This window comes from Lutra lutra, chromosome 4 (genome assembly GCF_902655055.1).
Source record: "Lutra lutra chromosome 4, mLutLut1.2, whole genome shotgun sequence".
Classification (NCBI taxonomy): domain Eukaryota; kingdom Metazoa; phylum Chordata; class Mammalia; order Carnivora; family Mustelidae; genus Lutra; species Lutra lutra.
Window position 1 is genome coordinate 73,563,439 of NC_062281.1, and position 25,249 is coordinate 73,588,687.

Here is a 25,249-nt window from a genome sequence, read left to right on the forward strand (position 1 = left end):
TTTAGTGGTTAGAAACTCATCAAGGTCTTTAGGGCTTGTTTACAGAAAATCTTTTTAGGACATCTTGGAAACTTGGCATTGACTGGACCTGAAGAAGTTACTTAATCTAGTCATCTGCCAGAGGAGGGCTTCAGCTCAATAATTTCAGATAGCTGCTCCCCGTATCTATAGACAAGCAAACAAACCTTTGTTGTTGGGGAATATCTACTTCAGGCTTTTTTTGTTACTCCTGTATAATGCAAAAAGAGTAGGGGGAGCCCGCTCATGAAATAGTATCTCTGTAAAATAGTAACTGAATTTGGAATGCCATTTTGATAGTAATGTTTTTATGTTTTTCCATAAATATTTTTTTATGAATCTAACTGATTATATTCCAAATTTATGTTTTTTCTTCTGTTGACATCATGTGAGAATTCCTATAACCTTTATGCTGCAGAGAAACTCATCTAGTCACTGATATGAATGATCGTCCTGATTTTGCTACAACTAATGATTCTTTAATGGTATCTTTTCTTTAAAGAATGATTATATTTAGTGGGTCTCAGCAATAAAAATCACTGTAATGAGGAATAAAAGATTGTGAATAAGAATAACAATGTTATTAATCATTTAAATTAGTCAGTTATGGCACATTCCTGTACCTAAAATATTTCCATAGGAAATAATGCTAAAATCCACATTTACTTATAATTAGACATAATACAAACCTTCTTTCATTATAACAGTTGCCCAAATCCCAATTCAACTTAATTTCATTGACTTTGATTTCTGGACTAAAAGCATTAAGCTTGAACTAGTGAAAAATGTATATTATGTGCATTCAATTAAGAAGTAATTAGATACTCAATCACCCTTACAACACACCAGGGATTAGGGAAGAAAGAAGAAAAATGTGACTCACTGTAGTGTATAAAAGTTTTGTTAATTGGTTTGCTGCTAATTGAGATTGAGAAAGTGTCAAAGTATCATAACATAGGTTTACTACTGAACAACCTTAAAAGCTAAGTTTAATGTTTTATGATACTCTGATGCAGAATAATGTAGAAATTACCAAGCTGTATGATTTATCTTAGAGTTCTGATTAAAGTTTATGTATTCATTCTAAATTATACAGATTAGTGAGTGGTGGGAAGAAAAAGAAATGAGTGGTTTGTTATATTTCAGACGGTGCTGTATATTATCTCATTTAATCCCCACAACAATCCTGTGAGGCCTGTGTTTTGATTTATGTTTTAGAGATAAACTGAGACTGAAGGAGGTTGAGTAACTTGGGTCATGGTCACAGCTAGTAAAGTACAGAGCAAGGATTCAGACCCAGGTAGGTTTAACTGCAAACCTGGAGCTCTTGTCACTACACCACATTTCAAATAACAAAGGGTAGAAAGTTACGAGTATATCTTTGTGTATCTTTGTATATCCTTGTATATCTTTGCTCCTTATCTCTTTTAGATAATTTCCCGGAAATAAGACTTCTGGGAAAAAAGGACGCATGTTTCTGTTCTCAGTAACATATTGCTGCAATACAGGGTTATGATAATAAGGGTTATGCAAATGATGCAGGCTGGCTGGGTTCCGGAGAACCCATAGTGGGTCCTGCAGGACCAGCCAACATAGTCCTTGGCTTAGTACAGGATAGAAAGCAACCTCCAGCCATGAGGAAGTGAGAACAAATTTTATTGAAGACATAGAGCGAGTGCAGATATGGACGGAACATCTGGGAGACTTGGAAAGGACAGGAGAGTGAATCTCATTGTTGCTTGGGGTCATGGGTTTTTACTGGGGATTGTGGTCCAGTGCCCATGTCTTCTCAGGCATCCAGGAACAAAAATGAGTGTTCAGGTGTGCTCCGCACATCACATACGCCCTGGAACCAGGGCTTTTGGTGAGTCAGTGGTCTTGGAAAATGTTCACGACCGTGCTTGGTCACTCCTAAGATGTTATCTACTGAGAAACCACTAACTCCTTGAACTCTGCAAGGGGGATAGACCTAATCTGTTCTGTGAAGCATGTGGAAGACAGGGGTGTAGGTCTTCACAAGAATAAAGGCAGAAGGAGTTTAAAAAAGCAGTTTTTCATGGGGTCCCTTTATGTATGTACATATGTTTGTACCACTGATTGAATATTTTATAGAAAGTGTTTCTGCCATTTTTTTCTTATCACTTGGTATACTTTCTACCTCTTTCTCATTTCTTCTTTCCTCCTTGATTTCTTGAAATATGTTCATCTCCCATCTGCCTCTTGAAATTGCTGTGGCAAGAGTTGCCTTTGATTTCTTTCTTTTTTTGTTCTTTGTTCCCATGTCTCTAAATATGATGGTTCAGGACAAAAAATTCAAACAATATAGAACAAAATAAAGAAGAAGTAGTGGATTTCTCAAACCCTCCTGTCAGTGACAGCCATCACCAGGACTGGGGTGAACACGGAGACCCCATAGCACAGTGGGGAGGTCTCGCGTTCCATTTTGACTCCACCACTAATTAGTTGTGTGATCCTGAAAAAGTTGCTGATGTCTCTTAAGTTATTTTTGTCATCAGTTAGAAGAAGTCCATAGGTACCTCAGAGTGTTACTGTGAAGATTCACTGAGATAATGTAAAGGGCTTAACGTGTTTTTGGTCCACGGTGTAAGTATTCAGTGAATACTTAGCTTTATTGTTATTTTTGTCATTTGGTCTCTCTTCATGCATTTATCTTCTATGGGATATGTAGATATACAGTGTTCCTCATGAATTATATTCAGGCTATTTTTCTTTTTAAAGATTTTATTATTATTTTTATTTTTATTTTTAAGTAATCTCTACACCCAGCGTGGGGCTTGAACTTACCCTGAGATCAAGAGGAACATGTTCTACTAACTGAGCCAGCCAGGCGCCCCAGAGGATTTTTTTTTTTTTTAATGTAGGCTCTATATCCAGTGTGGGGCTTGAACTCATAACCCCGAGATTAAGAGTTGTACGCTCTACCAGTTGAGACAGGCAGGTGCCACAGGCTGTTTTTTCTGTCCGCTTGACAATATATCTATTTATGCCATTGCGTAGGTAATAGGCCATACTTCTAAATGATTACCTTTTAAATAAGTTACCATAAGTATGTACCAAAATTTTATTGCGCTGTTCCTCTATTATTATACATTCAGGTTATTTACAGAATTTTGCCATCCTTAGTGATACTGTGGTTGATTTATGCATCTGTGTCCTTAAAAAATTCTTGGTAATGAGATTACTGGGTTGGAGAGTTTGAATTAGAGTACATATGTATGGAGATTGCTCGGCCTGGGAGTCCTATCCATTTATGCGTCCACCAAGCACAGTTCCCCTCACCTTCACCACCGTTAACTGTTTTCAGATTTTTCATCTGTGCCTGTCTGACTAAAAAGGATAAAAACACGTTACGATGTTAAATCCCGGGATGGCTTGGTTCTGTCCCCGAAGTCCCTCTCCTAGTCCACCAAAACTCCCTATTCATGACCATTGCTCACAAACCTGGTGGTGTATGTGTATGGTTTAGTGTTTGGTAGGACAAGGTCCCTCACCTAGCCCCTTCTGCAGAATTTTCCTGGCTATTCTCCCATGCTTAATTCTTCCAGATAAGCTGTAGCATCATTTTATCAGAATGGTCGAAATAAAGAGTGAAAGAAAGAGGGGGTGTGAAAAAGAGTTTGAGAAAAGAAAAAGCAAAAAAAAATTTTGCTAGAACGTTTCACTTGGATTGCATTGAATATATGGAGGGATTTAAGGAGAATTGGTATTGAATTTTTCTATTAAGGAACAATGCATAGGTCAGGGCTTGTTAAAAGTGTTTATGTTCTTTATTCATTGGACGGTTCTCTCATCACTAGACTAATACAAGGTGTGCATTGGGCTCTAGAGTCAGCCTTGGATGTGGCTTGATGGGGAATATGGCACCGCCACCTGTTCCGCAACTTGGGCAAATCAGTGATACTCCATCAGCCTCAGTGTCCTCATCTATGAGGTAACGATACTAGGAGTAATACTTTCTAGAGATGATGAAATTAAATAAGGTAAAATGCGCTTAGCAGAAGTTAGCATTCAACAAATGTGAGCTATTACTATTATTGTTTTCTTTTTCTTTTTTTACGGTTATTGTTACTGCTGTCATCTGTTTTGATTAGTGTCATTTTCCATTATATCTTTCTATGGGTTAATGTTTCTTCACTAAACAAATAATTGCTTAGGTTTGTCCTTGGCATTCTTTTTTAAAATTTATTTTTATTTTATTTTTTTATTAAAGATTTTGTTTACTTATTTGACAGAGAGAGAGAGAGAGATCACAACTAGGCAGAGAGGCAGGGAGAGAGAGCAGGCTCCCCGCTGAGCAGAGAACACGATATGGGTCTTGATCCCAGGACCCTGAGATCATGACCTGAGCCGAAGGCAGAGGCTTAACCCACTGAGCCACCCAGGTGTCCCTGTCCTTGGCTTTCTTAACTGACCTTTCACATAGTTTCCAGTAATATTGTAGCTGATTATTTTGAATTTTCTAAACAGACCTTGATCACATACTTAAATAATGACAGTCTTCTTCTTTCTAATGTCAATATTTATTGTAGCATATAGTACTTTTAGGATCATGTCAAATAATCTGGCACCCCTTTCTTATTTCTGATATGCTTTGACTTCTCTTTCCAAAAACAGTAGCATTTTCCTCACACTCTTTTCTCTGAATCTTCAAATGCATTGGACACTCCTGACCTCTTCCTTTCTCATCCTCCTTTCTCTCTTTATTTCTTTTCTCGTGACCTGATGTTGTTATTAGTGGGTATGTTGGGTGGGGGGAAGGTGGCTGTGCATCCTTGTTTGTCACGGAAGGACATTTATTTTTAGTCTTCTGTTTTGTGTATGGTGGTATTTTAGGGACTGTGTGAAAATAAAAACATAATCAGACATACATGGACTTTCCCCAAAGGGGCTTACAGCCCAGTGTTGGGAGTAAATCAGGTACATGGCTAACTCCAAATTAAAGCAGCCTGTGAAAACTCCCCCAAGAGAGTGTTCTTCTAATACACACAACAAAGAGACCATTCTGAAAGAGAGAATCCTCATGTCCATCACATCCCTATTTAATTATTTGTTTATTTTGTCTTTCTTTCTTTTCTTTTTTTTTTTTTTTTTTTTTTTGATTTTATTTATTTGAGAGAGAGAGAGAGAGCATTAGCAGAGAGAGAGGCAAAGGGAGGGGCAGACTCCACTCTGAGCAGGAAGCCTGTTGCCAGGTTGGATCCCAGGACCCTGCGATCATGACCTGAGCAGAAGGCAGGTGCTTAACTGACTGAGCCACCCAGGCACCCCATCCCTATTTCTTAAAAGATTCTTATTTTGGAAATTATACCCTGGATTATCTTACTTAGGGAGGGAAACCTTAATGGGTTATCAGTGAGCTGAGCGAGTCCAGCACTTAGGTCAGCCCTGGGACCTGCAGTGGCCTCTGAGAAGTAGGGTACGTGTGCATGCATGTCTTTTTATTATTTTATTATTATTTCTTTTAATTTTATGTGCTTGTTTATTTTTGGTAGCTTTTCAGGAAATTCTCCCAGTAGTGATTTGATTTGCACTCATTCCCTGGGGTCTCTTCATAGAAGGTAATTTAAAGTTCAAAAATACTCACATGTGAAAGATAGCATCTGTTGCAATTATACTGAAATAGCAGATGATTTAGAGGACTTCTTAGGGTATAGCCATACTTCAGGGTCTTGTTATGAACAGTGATCATTGTATAATAGAACATTCTTTTTTAGAATTAATCTTTCTTATTTTTTATACATACATAGATGGGTATTTGGAGGAAGTCCCAAAGGGGAGCCAGTCAGTTTGATGGCCTTTGTATATTGAAAGTATCATTTCTTTACATGGTTTTTCTGAATAAATATATATTCTGGTTATCAAGTAATACAGTTATGGTAGAAACTTGAGAAAATACCCAAATGTATAAAAAATAACTTTTTAATCAAATAATGATAATCCATTGAACACAGGCAATTAATTTTGTTTCTACCACAAACTGCATTAAAATAACAGGAAAGGTGTTTTTTTGTTTTTTTGTTTTTTAATTTTTTTAAGTAGACAAACCGACTAGGAAGAGAAAACAAAAGAGACAGCACCAAAAATATTTTGGAAGCTGGAAGCAGATGGTTGTGAGGTAACAGACTTAGCAGATGTGAGGAACATGCCTGTTTATGTGACAGTCTCTCAAAGGCTCAGGAATTGGTGGCAGCAGATAATCTCTAGAAGCTGGAGTGAGAGGAGGCTGAAATCATGGGTAGTGATTGAAAGCTGATGAAGAGAGAGTCTCCTTATTAGGGGACATAGGTGCCATTGAGTATCAGGATACCTCACTGAAAAATAGAATAATTAAATAATATCCTCATGTCCTGTGTTCTTTCCTCCCCCCCTTGGCCTCCAGGACACTGGCAGAAAGGCCTCTACTCTCTAGACAGGGAGCTTGAAGGTTCTTTCTGGAGAACCTGAGTACCCCAAGGGACTTCTTTAACGAAATGGTCCAGCTGGTACATTCTGTGGTGAAAGCAGGACAGATAAATAAGTGCCCTCTTGTGTGCTTGGAGTCTCCGCTCTTGTTTTTTTTTTAAAGATTTTTATTTATTTATTTGACAGAGATCACAAGTAGGCAGAGAGGCAGGCGGGGGGGAGGAGGCGCAGGGGAAGAAGCAGACTCCCCACTGAGCAGAAACTCGATCCTAGGATCCTGGGATCATGACCTGAGCAGAAGGCAGAGGCTTTAACCCACTGAGCTACCCAGGCGCCCCTCCACTCTCGGTTTTTGTTGTTGTTGTTTTATAGTGGTTGTTCCCATTCTGCGGTATGAACAGTTACGGACATTTGAAAAAGGTGTATAATACAGAAGAGCCCAAAACAAATAGAAGAAGGCAAGATATAAGAAATAAATACTTAGGAAAAGTTAAAAAAAAGTGATCATTCATGTCTTTAGAGAGATCAGGGAAGAAACTGCAACCACGAAATGGGAATTGGATGCTGTGAAGAAAAGGAATAGTCTAAAAAGCTTTTGGAAATTGTAAACACGATGGCAGAAATTTCTCTAGGAGAATCAGAAGGCAGAACTGAATTTCTTAAAGAAAGTAGAACAAAAATAGCAGATAAGTAAGAAAATTGGAGAACCAGTGCAGGTGGTCCATTATCCAAATAATAGGAAAACGAGAGAGAGAGCAGAGAAAATGGAAGAGAGGAAGCAGCAACAAAATCATTTAAACATTTTCTCAGGACTCATGAACATACATTTAAAGTTTTAAAGAACCCATTGAATTTCCAGCATATCGATCAAAGTGCACCCACAGCAAGGCACCACTAATTTCTAGACACTGAGGGAGGAATTACAGGGAGAAAAAAACATTGAAAGAACCTGGAATTTGGACATCAGACCAATAAATAGCAACACTGGAAGCTAAACGTCAAGCGTGAATTCTGAGGGAAAATTACAACTCACTAGAATTTTTTAGCCAGTCAAGCTTAAAGTATTCCTTTTTAAATATCAAGATCATTAAAGATTATTTCCTGAGAAGCTACTAGAAGATATGCTTCACCAAAATGGAGAAAACAGATGGAGTATTTGGGACACCAAAATGGAGAAAACAGATGGAGCATTTGGGTAACAGGAGATCCAGCAAAGGAGATGCCTAAAACAATTGTGAAGTGGGGTTGTAGCGATAGAGGTAGTGAGTCCAGATGTGAGCAAATGAGAAGGCTCTAGAACTTTCTCCAGGAAGATGAAATAGATTGCATGATATGCCTTAAACTTCTTGAGAGTCAGACGATTGGGAGGTAGCTTTGGATTGCGTACAGAGAAAACTAAGGTGGGAAAAACCAAGATAATTACAGTTACTCACTCCAGAGGGAGAAAAGAAGTATAAGGAAAAAAAAAATGATACATGAATACACATAATTCAGTTCTGGATTAGATTTATATCATCACAGTAATAGAAATAATAGAACAGAAACTGATCCAGCCAAAATTACTATATAACCATATTGGAAGGATGGAGGGAGGGAAGAGTTTATATACATGTGGGCGGTGTATGTTGGGGTTGGGGGATGTCTGACAGGAGGAAGGAGGGTTACATCTTCATTTTCCATGGGAAAAGTCAAGAGACAATACTTAAAATTGAAAAGGAGTAATAAAAATCACACCATTTAGCTCTGTGGTGTTAATAAAATAATCAGTTAAAAGAGTTGAGGAAATTGGTGGCGTAAGAGATAGGGACCTGCTCGTTTTCATAGGAAATATTCTAGAACTATGTAACCCTTTATGTAAATGTGCAATTTTGATACAAATTTAAAAAATTAAATAAAATTAAAAAAATAAAGTTGCTCCTGTCATTTTGTACACTTTTTTATGTATACACGCACACACACACACATTTTCTTTGAGTGTTTGCTGTGGGCCAGGTACTGCATTGGGCCTTGGGAATACAGTGCAAAGGTGATCAAGTATCATTTCCTTCCATGAAAACTTTCTCTGAAATTCTGGAAAGTAAATTTTGAACACATGCTGTGAAAGATAATAGGCCATCGCGTAGTTCAATTTCCAGCTAGTGAGATGTTTATAGAATCAGCTGAAATCCTCACTAATAGCTTGATTATGTGCCTGGACTCACTGTCCTCACCTTTCATCTGTTGTCATACTACATTCTCACACAACCCTATGAAGGTTCTATCTGGATCCACGATCATCTGAAGCTCAGAAGGGGTGAGTAGATTGCCTAAAATCACAGAGCTGGAACTCGAACCTTGGCCTCCCTGGTTTCAAATCTGTACCACAGATTGTGATCGATTGAAATATTTACCCAGGTAATTTGGTGTCTACAGTGAACAAGAGGAAGCATCCATTTTTTTGGGCCGGGGGTGGGGGGGCTAACATAAAAATTGTCCTCACAGTGCCTTGTAGAGGAGAAGCAGCCCAACAAGCCTGGGGCATTACTATCTTTAGTTTCTTCTGGAGGGGGATTTTTAGCAGAGTGAGTACCTAAATTTACCAGGAAGAGACCACGCTCTGGTAGATTAGAACTCACTTAGCATCTGTTGAGAACAATTTACATGGGACCCTTAGAATTTCAAAATGAATGAGACACCGATGGACACGGGCATCTGTTGACCTCGATGTGTGAACGTTCAGTATCAAAACGCTTTGTGTTAAGACCTGAGTTTGTATGATTGAGGAGACTGCATATTAACTATCCTTTGTTTAATTGGTATTTTGGATCATGATAGTTTAAGTTTTAGAATGGCTTCATATATTCTTAAATTGAAATTTCTTTACTTTGATAAACTTGGAATATATATTCCTGTAGATTTGCCTTTTCCAAATGTGTTCTGCAGAGCCATTAAGATACACATTAAGGGAGAAGATATTTGCAAATGACATATCAGATAAAGGGCTAGTGTCCAAAATCTATAAAGAACTTAGCAAACTCAACACCCAAAGAACAAATAATCCAATCAAGAAATGGGCAGAGGACATGAACAGACATTTCTGCAAAGAAGACATCCAGATGGCCAACAGACACATGAAAAAGTGCTCCACATCACTCGGCATCAGGGAAATACAAATCAAAACCACCATGAGATACCACCTCACACCAGTCAGAATGGCTAAAATCAACAAGTCAGGAAATGACAGATGCTGGCGAGGATGCGGAGAAAGGGGAACCCTCCTACACTGTTGGTGGGAATGCAAGCTGGTGCAACCACTCTGGAAAACAGCATGGAGGTTCCTCAAAATGTTGAAAATAGAACTACCCTATGACCCAGCAATTGCACTGCTGGGTATTTACCCTAAAGATACAAACGTAGTGATCCGAAGGGGCACGTGCACCCGAATGTTTATAGCAGCAATGTCTACAATAGCCAAACTATGGAAAGAACCTAGATGTCCATCTACAGACGAATGGATAAAGAAGATGTGGTATATATACACAATGGAATACTATGCAGCCATCAAAAGAAATGAAATCTTGCCATTTGCGACGACGTGGATGGAACTAGAGGGTATCATGCTTAGCGAAATAAGTCAATCGGAGAAAGACAACTATCATATGATCTCCCTGATATGAGGGAGAGGAGATGCAACATGGGGGGTTGAGGGGGTAGGAGAAGAATAAATGAAACAAGATGGGATTGGGAGGGAGACAAACCATAAGTGACTCTTAATCTCACAAAACAAACTGAGGGTTGATGGGGGGAGGGGGTTGGGAGAGGGGGTGGGGTTATGGATATTGGGGAGGGTATGTGCTATGGTGAGTGTTGTGAAGTGTGTAAACCTGGCGATTCGCAGACCTGTACCCCTGGGGATAAAAATATATGTTTATAAAGCTGTAAAAAAAAAAAAAAAAGAAAAAAAAAAAAGAAAAAAGAAAGGATGAATACCCAAGTTTTGTAGCAACATGGACGGGACTGGAAGAGATTATGCGGAGTGAAATAAGTCAAGCAGAGAGAGTCAATTATCATATGGTTTCACTTATTTGTGGAGCATAACAAATAGCATGGAGGACAAGGGGAGATGGAGAGGAGAAGGGAGTTGAGGGAAATTGGAAGGGGAGGTGAACCATGAGAGACTATGGACTCTGAAAAACGATCTGAGAATTTTGAAGGGGTGGGGGGTGGGAGGTTGGGGGCACCAGGTGGTGGGTATTGTAGAGGGCACGGATTGCATAGAGCACTGGGTGTGGTGCAAAAATAATGAATATTGTTATGCTGAAAAAATAAAAATTAAAAAAAAAAAGATACACATTAAGGTGTTTTGTTAAGTAAGGAGCTGATGTCTAGCAATTTGGAGAATCCTGGATATAATAACCTCCTTTTGGAGACTTACAGGGCACATTAGTGCATTAGAGACTCTGAGGTGATTTTGTATAGAACCACCATATGTTACTGTATTTAACCAGAATTTCCACAGTTTTTTTGAACACAGATTCATTTTTCCAACTAAGTTTTACTTGAATACATTTTGGGAAATGGGGGACTCCAGGTTATTTTTCTTTTGAAGGAAATGTGCCTATCATGACCTTTCGGCTCCTTTTAGCTCTGAAATGCTGTGGCTTCACAATTTTGACTGTCAGTTCCATGTGAGTTGCTTCGACTTAAAATTTGCTGGGTTGTAATTATCAAGTGTGTACACAAAGTCCTATTTTACCTTTGAAGTTTTATCTGAGGTCTTAAAGATTTGATTAGGACTCACTATTTTCTTTGAAACGTGGTTTGGAAAAATATACGCCACATTACAAATACTTTCTAATAAATTGTTCCAGAAATTGTGTATATCTGTGTACATAGCATACATGGACAGACACATGTATGTGTGTATGTGTAATATATCCATACGCAGCATATGTGGACATTTTTAAAGTACTCTATTGTGTTTTTTATTAAGGAAGGAAGTTATTTAATTGCTGCAGTGAACATCCTGACACAAAATCTTTGTATGATTGGATGGCTGTATCTGTATAATAAGCTTCTAGGAATATAATTTCAGGTCAGAAATCATACGCATCTGAATTTTAATAGGTCTTTATTATCCAAAAGAGTGGACCAGTTAATGTGCAGAGACCCCATGAAAGTTGGTTTGGCCACTCCCATCGCTGGCAACATGACTAGATGTTATTGAACATCTGAGCTGATGTTGTTTTCCTATATGGGAAATCCACTCTTTCAAAAAAGACTATCTTTTCATGTATTATTTTGTATTGATTATTTATCCATTTACTTAATAGAATTGGAAAGCTCTTTGGGGGCTAGCAAGAAAGTGGTCTTTTTGCACAAGCAGTGACCGTCTGTGATTAATATACGTGAAGTTAATGATAATAAAGCTGAATTTTATTACTAAACATGGTACAGAAATGTTCAGCCTTTCAAACATTTCCTTCAGTGGAAAATACCTCTGTGAACTTTTGCGCTAGTAGATTCTGCCACAGAAATAAAATGATGGTGGACTTCATGCAAAAACTGATGACAAACTTGACCGGGAATATAGTTTTGAAATTTTCACATTTTCTTATGTAATCTTGAGTTTTCACTGTCTCTTCTGAGACTGCAAAAAAAGACTTTTCAGTCTGCTGTGGAGGTATGTCAGTGACATAATTGATTCATTCTTTTTGCCTCCAGGAGGAAGACAACGATCCTATAGTGCCCTTCGATGAGAAACGGAAACTTTTGAGCTGCAGCTACGGTTGACCCTCAAAGCCTGCATTGTTCGTCTTCATCTAACCCAGCTCTGATGGACGTCTGTGACAGCTGCCTCTACATGTGCTCTAATGAAATACTAGAAGTGGCTGTACATTCAAAAGAACCCCAGTATTCTATATCCGTACCACTGCTGCTAGGATTCAGATTTTGGCACATATGTTTTTTGCTTATGTGTAGAAGAAATGAAACTAGTTTTCAGAGTTGTTATTAATATGAATATATATCACATATTAATACTGAGACAGGAAAAATACACTCTCAATGTTAGCGGTCCTTCATTTCTTGTCTCAGAGAAAATTCACTCATTTGGAGAATAATGTAATTCTTAATAATAAATAAGAGTTTTGATCAGGAACAGCATACGGCTTGCAAATGGAATGTGAAGGATTAGTGAAGGTCATATCTCATGTTGTTCAGCTCTCATGCCACAATTAATGTCATGCTGGTTATTATGCAAAACAATTTTGGAGTTAATGCAACAACAGAATCACTTTATGTATTTCTCAAAGGATCAAATTGAATGTATGAATCTAATTGATTTATTTGACATATTAGAAGCTCTGGTTAGGAGTTTGAGAAAGGCATAAAAATAGGATAAAAAGTAAGTGGGTACTACATACCAGAAAATAGCTTTATTTTCAATGATAGAAACATAAATTTAATAGTATCCTATAATAATTTAGTGTTGTACATTTTGTAAGACCTTAAAATATTTTATTCTATGGATTTTACTTTAGTATATTGAGACATTGCTTTCTAAGATAATCAATAATATCTTTATTTTAATTAATTTTAAGTGCTACTGGCAAATGTAAGCCTATGCTTAGAAGCAGTTAGATGTGACAGAATGAGATAATTTGTGTAAACTAGTAGTGTGCCTGGCACAAAGCAAGTACTTAATAAATGTTATTTGTTGTTACAATTATTGTTGTAAAACTACAGGCCTCATAGTCCTAATTTGGAGGGATTTGGGGATGCAAAATGTCTAAGTCAGAAATCATACAGGTAAAAGTATATGTTGTGAGGTTTTAGATGTGTTGTGTAGAGGCTGTAATAATGAAAGCATTAAATACAAATAAAAATCACACCCAGTACCCCTTAAAAATGACAACAAAGGAAGATGCTGGTAGAGCCTTGTGCAGGGAGAGGCAGGAGCGGTGGCCATGGCAGCAGAGTGAGGAAAAGCGGGGACTTGCAAAGGTTTGGGGTCCTCCCTGAGCCCTGGGCCACAGGAGGGCAGCATTGGGCAGAGTCTCTGGGAAGTGGAAAGCAGCCCTGGATCTTTCCTTTCTCTAGTTTCTCCTATGCAAAAATGAAGAAATGGCAAAGCATGGTTGCAAAAACTGCAACCTGTTTAAAGACTTCTCTCTCTTAGACTAAAACATGCCACACACGCTGAACATTGGTCGTAGGTGTCTCCTCATTTGTAACTGGTATCTAAAGATGATCTCTGAAGATCTCATTTTCTTATGGATGAGAAGCCAGTCAAAAGGTGACCTGGCAATCTTTCAGTAGAGCCTGTGTTCGGGCCCTGAAAGCAGGGTGCAGGTCAAGTCTTGGACTTGACTTTTGTTGCTTCTTGTAGTCTCCAACCATCTGTCCCTGCAAAACACAAAATAAACATTAACAATTCAAGTGACCTTTAGGGAAATACCTAGTTGCCCATATTTCCCCCTTCAATGTTTTTTTAGTTGAAGCAATCAAATTTACCATCTGGTTTCTTAAGTGAGAAGATGGACATGAACTACTTGATTCAGCTTGTGGTGTCCATTGCTGGGGCTGTGTGTGTGGAGGCTTAGTAGTCTTTAATATAGGAAACCCCTTCTTCCTTTCTACACTTCGGTACCACAGGGTCAGACTATGAATGCAGGTGTGAGAGTGATGCTTGTGTAAGAATGAATCTCAAAGTGTAATTTGTAAATCAACACAAGTACAAATAACTGATCTCAAATCTATCCTTCCCTTTGATGGTGTCCTGGGGAAGGAAAGTGAAAGGTATGTAATGGGCCCTGAAATTGAGGAAGGAGCCTCCCAAGCAAATTGTGTGTGTGTGTGTGTGTGTGTGTGTGTGTGTGTGTGTGTGTCGGGGGGTGGGTGGAAGGGGCTGTGGGGGAGTTAACTTGGGATAAATGACAAATTTTATGCATCTTGAAATGTAATTTAGGGTGGATTTGTTTGCCTAACAGGAAAAAAAAGCAACAAACGGAGGTGCTTTTTCACATAGCTTACACATCTGAAAGTGTTTCTGATTCATGGTAATTAACATACCTGATGGTGTCTAAAGTAATACTGTCCTCAGAAGGTTTGTCAATTAAGATAATTGTTTGTTGTTGTTGGTCAGTTGAAGTCTTGCCAATATTGTTGCTCCTTTCAAAGAAGCAGCATTTAGTTTTGTTGGTTGTCTCTACCGTGTTTCTATTCTCTATTGCATTAAGTTCTTCTCTAATCTTTATTATTTCTTTTTCTGCTTGCATTAGGTTTGGTTTGTGATTTTTCTAGTATGTTAAGGTAGAAGATTAGGATATTGGTTTGAGATTTTTTTGTAATAAAGCCCTTTACAGTTATAAAATTTTCTCTAAGCATTGGTTTCTGCTGCATCTTGTAAGTTTTGTTTGGTATGTTTTTGCTTTCTTTATCTCAGAGTATTTTCTAATTTGCCTTGTGATTTCTTTGACTTAATGGTTATTTAGGTGTGTGTTGGTTAATTCCCACATATTTTTGAATTCCAAAATTTCTGTTATTGATCTGTAATTCTCCTCAATTATGATTAGAGGACTAACTCTGCATGTTTTCAATCCTTTAAATCTGTTGAGGCTTGTTTAATGGCCTAGCATATGGCTTGTTCTCATGACTGTTCTGTGTGCACTTGAGAAGAATGTGTAATCTTCTGTTGTTGATGTGTTCTGTAGATGCCTGTTAGGTCTGGTTGGTTTATGATGTTGTTCAAGTATTCTATTTTGTTTATCTTCCTATTTCTATTATTGAAAATTGGATATTGATGGCTCCAACTATTATTATTGAATTATCTATTTTTCCTTTCTTTTCTGTCAGCTTTTTCTTTAAGGATTTTGGTCTTTATTGTTAGATATATATATAAAATTTCCATATTTTTCTGAAGGAGTTCTTTTATTATAAAAAAATGCCCTTTATCTCTAGAAACATTTTTTGCTTAAAAAGTAACTTGTTAGATATTAGTAAAGCCATTGCCACTTTCTTATGGTTGCTATTTGCTTAATCTATCTTTTCTATTCTTTCACTTTTAGTGTATTTGTATTTTTGAATCTAAAGTATGTCTCCTGTATACAAAGTGGGATCTTGTTTTTTCATCCAGACTGACAATCTCTCTGACTTTTTTTTTTTTTTAAAGATTTTATTTATTTATTTGACAGAGAGAAATCACAAGTAGGCAGAGAGGCAGGCAGAGAGAGAGGAGGAAGCAGGCTCCCTGCTGAGCAGAGAGCCCCATGTGGGGCTCGAACTCAGGACCTGGGATCATGACCTGAGCCGAAGGCAGCGGCTTAACCCACTGAGCCACCCAGGCGCCCCTCTCTCTGACTTTTGATTGCATTTTTTTTAACCATTCACATTTAATGTTATTGTTGATATAGCTGGAATTATGCCTACCACTTTTTGTTTCCTACATGTCTCATGTCTTTGATGTTGTTCTTCTATCTTTCCTTTATTGTTTTCTTTTGCATTAAGTGAATATTTATACTTCAATAGCTTTAGTGATTTTTTCTTTTACTTTCTTTGGACTTTGTTTTCTTAGTGGCTGCTCTAGAGCTTACTGTGTGTGTGTGTGTGTGTGTGTGTGTGTGTGTGTGTTTAAGTTTATGTGTTTATATATTAGAGAGTATGAGCAGGGGAGGGGCAGAAGAAGAGGGAGGGCAAGAATCTCAAGCAGACTCTCCACCGAACTTGGAGCCTGATATGGAGCTTGATCCCACGACCCTGAGATGTGACCTGAGTCAAAATCAAGACTCAGATGCTTAACCAACTGAGCCACTGAGATGCTCCAGAGAGCTTACCATATACATGTAATTCATCAGAATCTACTTCAGATTTATACTAACTTGGTTACAGTGAGATCAGAAATATTACCCTTATATTTCTCTATTCATTCTTTTTCCTTTTTTGTTACTGTTTTATATATTATATGTATATATATAAGTCCTATGAACCCAACAATATATTGTTATAATCATTACTTTATAGAATTGTCTATTAAAGAAGCTAAGCAAAGGAAGGACGCATAGAATTTCTTTTTTATAGGATTCCTTATGTTAGTCTTCTTATTTATCATTTCTGGTTCTTTTAATTTGGCCCTGTAGATTCACATTGTTGTCTGTGTAATTTTCTTACTCCATTCTCTTACTTTGTTTTCACCTACTTCCTATATGTTATTATTGTCAAATACATTACATTTCTACATGTTCTAAGGCTAATAGTACAACTATATGACACTGCTTTATACAGTTGCTTCTTAAGTAAGAGATGGAAGAAAGATGCACTTACACTGTCTTTTATAATTATATAATTACTTTTATAATTATATAATTACTTTTACCAGTGCTCTTGGTTTTTGGTATGGATTCATACTATTGTCTGGGGTCACTTGGTTTCAGGCCGAAGGATTTCATGTAAGGCAAGTCTACTAGCAACAAATTCTTTTTGTTTATGTGGGAATACATTTATTTTACCTTTCTGTGTGAAAGTTTGTTATATGTAAGATTCTCGCTTGGCAGTTTTTTTTCTTTTAGCACTTTGAGCATGATATCTCACTGCCTTTTGGCCTCCACTATTTATGTTGTTTCTCATGAGGTGTCAGCCATTAAACTTAGTGGGGTTTCCTTCTACATGACAAGTGATTTTTATGTTGCTGTTACCAAATTATTCTTCTTCTTTTTTTTTTTCCTGCTTTTCTTGTTACCTGACTCTCCTACCCATTCTACTATAATGTATCTGGGTGTAGATCGGTTTGTGTTATCCTAGTTGGAATTTGTTGTGCTTCTTAGATATAGATTAATATTTCATCAAATGTGGCATGTTTCTGGTCATTCCTTTTTTACTTTTTTTTTTTTTTCCTTTTCTCTTTCTGGTGCTACCATTATTCAAATGTTAGGACACTCTTCTTTTTTTAAGATTGTATTTACTTGAGAAAGAGAGAGAGAGAGAGAGAGAGAGAGAACCAGAGCAGGGTGAGGGGCAAAGGGAGAAGCAGGCTTCCTACTGAGCAGGGAGCCCGATGTGGGGCTCGATCCCAGGATTCTAAGATCATGACCTGAGCCAAAGGCAGACACTTAACCAGCTGAGCCAGCCAGGTGCCCCTTGTTAAGGCACTTGATAGTGTCCCATATTTCTCTGATCCTGTGCTCATTTTTTCCCCTTTCTACCCACTCCACCCCCTGCTTGTTTCTGTTGTTGTTTGCCTTATTTGTTTAATGACTTGGCTGAACTATGCATTTTTTTTTTAATCAACTCTATTACTCCATGCACTGTGAAGTCTAGGAATTAGCTTCTCAGAGAACTGAAATTCTGGGCACGTGCACATCATCCTGGGATGACGGTGATGTAACAGACTCTCTTGGGTGGTCTCTTTCCTTGATCTCTCTGCTAAGCTCTGCCTCACAAACACCCTAGCTGTTAGGTCCACTAATCCCTGGGTGATTGCTTCATTGTTTTTGACAATGCGATGGGGCATAAGTTGCTCCACATCTGGTTCAGTTAAGTTTGGACCCCTTTGCTGGCATTGTTTTGAGGTCGCTATGAGATTTGTTCTGATCCAAGAGGGTTTTTGGCTGTCTCTTTCCATGGTTCTGTCTGAAAAACTAGCTAGTGGTTTAACTTGTTACCCTGATACAGCTAATATTCTCCTCTTAATTACTTGTCACCAAAATCTCCATTGTTTTCCAGAGCAGCCTCAGGCTTGAACTTCCCCCACACTCTGTTACTAATAAAGTTAATTCTTGTATGGAAAGTTTTGGTGCTCTTTGCTCTTACCGTCTGTCCTAGGCAAAATATTTATGTCACAGTTCTTGAGCTGTGGGTGGGGTCAGCAGCTTGTTTCTTAATGCAGTGACACTCCAGCTTTGCAAAGAGGGTTCTGGGTAAGGGCAGTAGCCTCCCATCTTTGTGGCTTGCCTCTCCCAGAATGTAGTTCCAAGGTGGAACTACTGCTGTATGAGTGAGCTGGGGCAAAGGTGATCAAGACCCCAGTATTCTCAGCTTGCTCTACCTGGTGTTGAACCTCTGGTCTGTGAGTGGGGACTTTGGAAGGAAGGGACCTATAATCCTCAGGTGCTTAGCCTCTGCAACCTTTTTAGTATCCCTTGATTGGGAATTGAGGGGAGCCCCAGCTTCCTGGTCATCCCCACCAAGGGTGGAGATTTAATCATGCTAAGCCTGGAGCAGGGGAAGGGAAAGAGTGGGTTCATGGTTTAAATTCCAAATACTCTAACTATCCTTACTGAGATTAAGAGATTTTCTTGAATAAATATTTCTTCTTTTGCTGTATGTCCTTAGAAAAATTTTCAGACTTTTAGAGGTCTTCTTTTTTTCCCAATTCTGTCAGTTATGGTTGTTTTGCTGAGAAGCAGGTCTGTGAAGCTCTATATGTCATTCTGGATGTAATTTTCTCTCATTTAAATAGTGTATTAATTAAAATGTCTGGCTGTCATTTCCCTTTTGGAATTTGCACTCAAGTAAGCATATTTTCCAGAATTTTGTGTCAAATATCATCATTGTGATTGAGGGTAGAAATTCGTGGTTTTTGGTAAAATTTCTTAAAATGAAAATGACCTTGACGTAACAATATTAGGCATTAACTTATGGAATTAATTACCATGAGATTTTATTCCTCTAACCAACTAATTGAAAGCAATTAGCTAACATATGCTGATAATTTTCAAGTCTTAACTCTACAAACTTTATCCCAAGGTGGCATGTGCATAAATACACTCCTGAATAAATCTCATTTTCCTTGGAATCTTCATTTTTTTAAAGAATATACTGATATAGCAAATATTCCTGTGATGAAAAGCAACCCATATTTAGTTAATTAAATTTAATTAATAGTATAAAACATTATGGAAAATGTGAGCTATTGTACACTGATGAGGTAATGTGAATCCTAAGAATATGCACAGGGAAACATTCTTTCCTTCCTTTCTATGTTTCCTTCCTCTGTTTCCAGTTGTTTCCAGTGCTAGTTTTGTGTGAAACTCTCAACTGGCACTCACCGAGATAGTAAGGTGGTGAAATATGACCCTTCAGACGATTTTAAGAAAGGTAAAAACGACATAGAAGAAAGGATTTTAAATTGGAAATTTTGTGTTGTGTCAGGCTTAGATGATGTTTTATTAAAGCATACTAGAAGTTTTATACTTCAGGTTGTAATGGAATGCCCATTATCAAGTTTTAAGAAACTTTTCAATGAATCTGTATAAGCTGCCTTATAAAGGCTTTTGTCCTCCCTCCCTCCGCTTGGAACACTATAGTTTTAGTGAGTCAATAGAACTTAAGAAATTTCTTAGAGCTGCTCCAAAGACCTAATATCCTTGTTTTACTGCCTTTGGGTCTGATTCATTTTCAGAATAATCCTACTGCATAATTCCTTTGATAAACTTTAATTGCTTTCAAATTATATTGGAATTCAGTCAGCCTCAGTAGGAATTTTCTTGTGAAATTGTATTAGAATCTGGCCCAAAGGGATTTTCTTAAAATGCAGATTAAAGTCCGTACATTGCATGAAAAACATTTTATCTTTTATAACCTAGAGATGCTTCTTTATCATATAAAGGAGATCTACAGTATTATTGTAAAGTAAGACTGAGATGAAAATTGATCCCTTGAAATTTCAGTCATATTAAATAAATTTCCTTATGAATACTTTTTTGAACAAATCTCATTTGAATGAAATGATCTTGGTATAGAAAAAGTCCTGTAATATATGTGATTTCTTTCCCCCCTTTTTTCTACTCCTACATTATTTTCATATGAAATGGTTCCAAATATTCAATAAATACATTTGAGGCATTATTAAAAAAATTCACATGCAAGTCTGGGGAAGTGTTTTATGATGGCTTTGCAGAAAGGAACTTGCCTCTGCTAGTAGGCTCAGTAGTCAAGAAGGCCAAGCCAGAAATGTGAAGCCGTCTGGAAAAAACAGGAGACTAGGTATGAGAAGCCTATGATTCCACAGGTTTCTATTTTCTAGGTCCCCACAAAGGAAATGTACACACAGTTCTTGTGGGTAGATTGGTCTTCCCAGGGAGAGAAATTAATACTTCGGGGCACCAAGGAGGTGATTTTCTCATTTATGTAAGTGGGAGAAAACATTCCAAGTGGTATTCTGCTGTGTGGGACAAGGAACAGGTGAGCAGTTAGCTCCAAGGAACGGTACATCACACCGAGGTTAGGACCATTATTACTGCCAGTCCTTGCATAAAACCACATATTTGAAAACATCCTATGGACCTTGATTACACCTATTATTTCTCACTGCAGTTCTGACCCTTGGGTTCTAGCCTTGTGTCCCTCTGTTTCAGAGCCCCTTGAGACTATAGGATACATTGTTGCTAACTTAACATCTTTGGCAGGATTATATGTGTTTCACTACTACCCTTGGAGAAGTTTTCTTTCTTCTGGGTTACTGACAACTGGTCTATATTTTTACATTCTTGCACTTTTGTATTAAATATATTTTTCTCATTGTAATTTCTATACTATAGGAGTTAGTTCAAAAGAGGCAGACAGTATTGAAGCCAGAAAAAACTTTTTTTTTCTTTCTTTCTAAATCACCTTTTAAAAACTATTGAGAGACGACGACATAATTGATTTCTGGAGTTTCTTAATTCTGTTCTCTGATTTTGCCAAGGGAAAATTTCCTTTCCTTATTTTTGACCAGAAAGAAAAAAAAATGTGCCAAGTACCTATGGTCGAACCTCTCCATCTGACGAATTATTTGTATTTTTGATTTCCTTTAGACTCTTTCCAGTGCGTTGCACAATGCTTTTAAGAAAACGGACTTCCTTCAACAGCATTAATTCCCAGCATTACTGTGTGAGGTGGGAGAATTAGGAATCGGAATCTATGATATATCTCTTCCAGCTGATGTGTGGAAAGGAAACCCCAACATAGCCAAATGGTGAGAAAACAGGGCCTGCACCTAGAAAGTGATATATAATAAGAGTGCACTCCTGGGGCAGGTGCATGAATGAAAGGAGATATGAAGATGTCACAAAAAGAACAAAAAATTTCAGTGAAGCCAGACCCACCAGAAAGTAATGGCTGTAATAGATACAGGTCAGTACCTTAGATGATTTAAAGTGGTATTCATAACACCATTCTCTGAGCAAAGTTTTTGATTGACTCCAAGTTATGTGCTCTCCTCATGTCAGGCATTCCGATGGGCAGGCATTCTAGAAGATTCCAGGCATGGACTGAAGCCAGACTCTTTGATTTGAATTCTGAGTCTGACTCCTGCCAGTGATGTGTGACCTTGGGCCATGGACTTAATCACATTGGGTATCAGCTTCTTCTTCTTTGGATCTCAAGATTTAAATCTTAAGATGTTCTTTTTTGGGACATCTGAATTAAGTGTTTGCTATTATTAACACTCATGGGAGCATCTGAATTAAGTGCTGTTATTACTCCATCACTTACAGGAATGTCTAAGACATTAGAGAAGCCCTTTTAGAATATAGTTGTCTTAATCATGTATAAAAGTTGTATTCACTTGAGCAACAACTGTTGATTGTGCAGTTTTATAAGTCCCAGGCATTGTGTGAGGTGATGGGGATATAGTGAGGAATGGACCAGAGCAATCCCCACTTTTCTGGAATGACAGGTGTTAAGCAGGTAGGCTGCCTGGCAACTTCAGCTTGCCCACCCACCCTACAGTCTTTCTGGAGACTTTGCAATGTACGCACCTCTGCACTCAGCTTCTCAGCATATCCAAGACTACATAGATCACCTCAGATCTCATTTCATGTCCAAGATGACTGATATCCAGTTCCAGTCTTTCATTCCTCAGTCAAAACACTGAGAAGTAGGTTTTCTCTAACCTTTAATGATCCAATAGCAAAATACCAAACAAGTTTTCATGACACTGAGTACAATATAAAGACCGAAGAACTGTAATTGTCTGGTGTTTCCATTGCCATACCTTGTTAATGACATGTATTAATTCTGTCATAAGATTGGAATGGGCCATCCTTATGGTTCTGTGCTTTCCTTGTGATGGCTGGCAGGTCTGCATGTCCATGGATGAAGGAGGCACTTCATATCACCAGTTCCCAAGAGCCCAGGGCTTTTGGAACAGAACTGCCCAACACTGTCCCCTTCCTTCTCTTCATCACTCACTTTTGCCTTTTTGCAAGGATCATTGGTTTTGTACCCACTGGCTCTCCCTGGGCTTCCACACAGACAGTCATGGACCTCCCTCTGTGGCACATGTCAGTTAGTCATTCCCATACTGAGAGAGGAATATCACTCACCAAGGCAAAATCTCCTGAGGAGTTCCTCATCATTTTTCTTCTTCCCACATCCTGGGTACTAAAAGCAGCTGTAGTCCACAACTAGGTGAAAGAAGATGATGAAATGCTTTGCGAAGGACGAGTGAAGCCATACTGTGAAATGAAGAGTAAGTAGGTTTACTTCATTTTATATGTTATTGTCTGTTGATGCAGACAAATAATTTAAAAAGCTGACTATGACTGCATCTTGTATGGTTAGATAGAGACAGTCTCCCAAGGGTAACTTCCTTGTTTCAGAGTCACTGAGAGACCCTCTCTTAGAGACGTACATGTAGGCACATAGGTATGCCCCACTTGGAGGGAGGGCACAGAAGAGTGTGACAAAGGGGAGCTCCTCTTGGTAAGGAATGCTCTGGGGTACAGTTGACACTATAAAGAGCTAGGGTCCTTCTGGGGAGGGAAGAGGGTAAGACTCTCAAATTAGTTTGAAAGTTAGGGGAACCTGTGGGAGTTCACTGCTTGGGAAGGGCCCCCTGAGGCCCAGTAAAGCAAGGTAACACATGGGAGGGGCAGGCCTATCTGGTGATGACATCCCATGAAAGCAATAGCCTAAGAGTTGTGGGCTAGGACTGGTGGCAGTATTTTGGGGGCTGAGGCTGGAATCTTCTCTGGTTGGAAAAAGTCACTTTCTGCTTGGAACCTGACTGGAATCTTATCTCCCAAATTCTCTCACAACACACCAGACTTCCTAGGCAACAACATGAAATCCAGGAAATCCAGGTAGCATGGGGCAATATTTTTTTAATAAATTCCCAGGTTTGTGTATGCCAGATAATGGTTAAGTTAAGAATTTTTAGCTTGTCTTATCTCAAATGGAAGTAGAGTATTTAATTTCCAAGAGCCACTTAGGTGAGAAAGAGTTGAAAACTCTGTGAAGGTAAGTGGACTTATTATCTGGAGAACTTCCTACATTCACTAAATGTCAACACTCATTGCTTTTGCTTCCAGGGGAGTCGGCGTTTGTTTCATCCGTCTGTGGTCTGTTCATTTGTTCATTGCCCACATTAATGAGGCCTCTCTTGGGGCCAGAATGGGTGAATGAATAAGCTCCTCGAATGGCCACCTAGATTGATAAATCATACTTCTTCACAATGATAGAGCACCAAAGACAAACAATTGCAATGCATGGACCGTTTGTTTCATCTTGGTGTGTGCAAAAAAAAAAAATGAATAAGTCTTCACAGAGGTAGATTTTCAGTTGCCCTTCATCCATCAAAAAAAAAAAAAAATACACAACGCTAACAGAACTTTACTGTTTCTGACTGAAAACACTCTAGCAAGAGAATCTGGAGCAGATAAAATAGAGTCATTTGGTTCCTGTATACTCAAAGCTACAGAATTTGATCTAGTTCTATCTAGTACATTGAAATTTTAGTAGCTTTGTGTTAGCTGGGTTTCAGACAAGGTTCTAACAAAAAACAAAATCAGCAATTACTGAATTATTGAATTGCATAGTTAGGAAATGGGTCCTTTGCAGTAGCACATTGAGTACAGAATTAAGTGACAAGGAGACTTGAGGGTCACTCTGGGACTGAAAGTCTCATTCAGTTACACAATGGATAAGTCCCTTCTTGGACAGGATGTCGGTTTGTGGGAGGTGATCCAGAATATAAGTGTAAGTTAAAAGTAGTCCTTTTAATTCCATTCTCCCGTATTTCTAATTAATCCAATCCTATTGGAACACTACCTTATAGTGTTCCTTTATACATTTCTATCACAGAACCCCAATATATGATATCACCATTGATAAGTTTTCTCAGTTTACACATTCCACTTATTTCCATGCTCACTCTCTAGTCAGGACCAGTGAAATTTATGTAACAATATATTATTATATGCTTCTCAATTTCAACCCATCAGAAATATTTAACAATACCTTATGTGATACTGTGAAACTACTCCTAAAGGAAATTATTTTGTGGAATGCATTTAATTAATGCATTATCTTTATTATTATTATTTTTTAAAGATATAGAGCTTTCTAGAGAGCAGTCCCACTGACAGGGGCCCCTAACAGTTTGGGGTAAGAGCTACTGCTCACTGAAATGCCTCCTGGGATGATGGCCAAATTCACTTTGAAGCCGAAGACAGAATAAAGTAATGTTTACATGTTTTGGGGGTCAGACAAGCCCATTATGGTGATTTTGCTTAATGCTTGTCATATAGTCTATAGTTTTCTTAATATCATGCATGTCCTGATGCAGATTTTATGCTTCAGCGAGCAAGCATCTCTGGTCACAAATGCAAGGGCTGCTGCACAGTAGAAAGGGTATATATAAGATGGTTATGATGGCCTTGAAAACATAGTCAAAGCCAAGTGCAGTAATTAGACTCCTCCTTCTATTTGTTTCTCTTCTTCTGTTGTTGTAATTAAACATGATTGGTAACATCTGACATTTCTCCTGTGGCAGGGAGGGAGACGGCATGCAAGGATATCATTTATGTATTTCGTGAATACTTACTGAGTTCTTAGTGTGTGTCTGTTAGTA

General features: G+C 38.2%; 1 protein-coding gene across 1 annotated transcript in view; it reads left to right on the forward strand.

The window, feature by feature from the left end:
* The window catches only part of CA8 (carbonic anhydrase 8), an 86,307-nt gene extending 72,682 nt beyond the window's left edge, over positions 1–13,625 (forward strand). Inside the window, exon 9 of the mRNA XM_047727517.1 lies at positions 12,145–13,625. The gene's annotated coding sequence lies outside the window, so the exon portion shown is untranslated. The remainder of the gene's footprint in view (positions 1–12,144) is intronic.
* Positions 13,626–25,249: the final 11,624 nt, after the last annotated feature.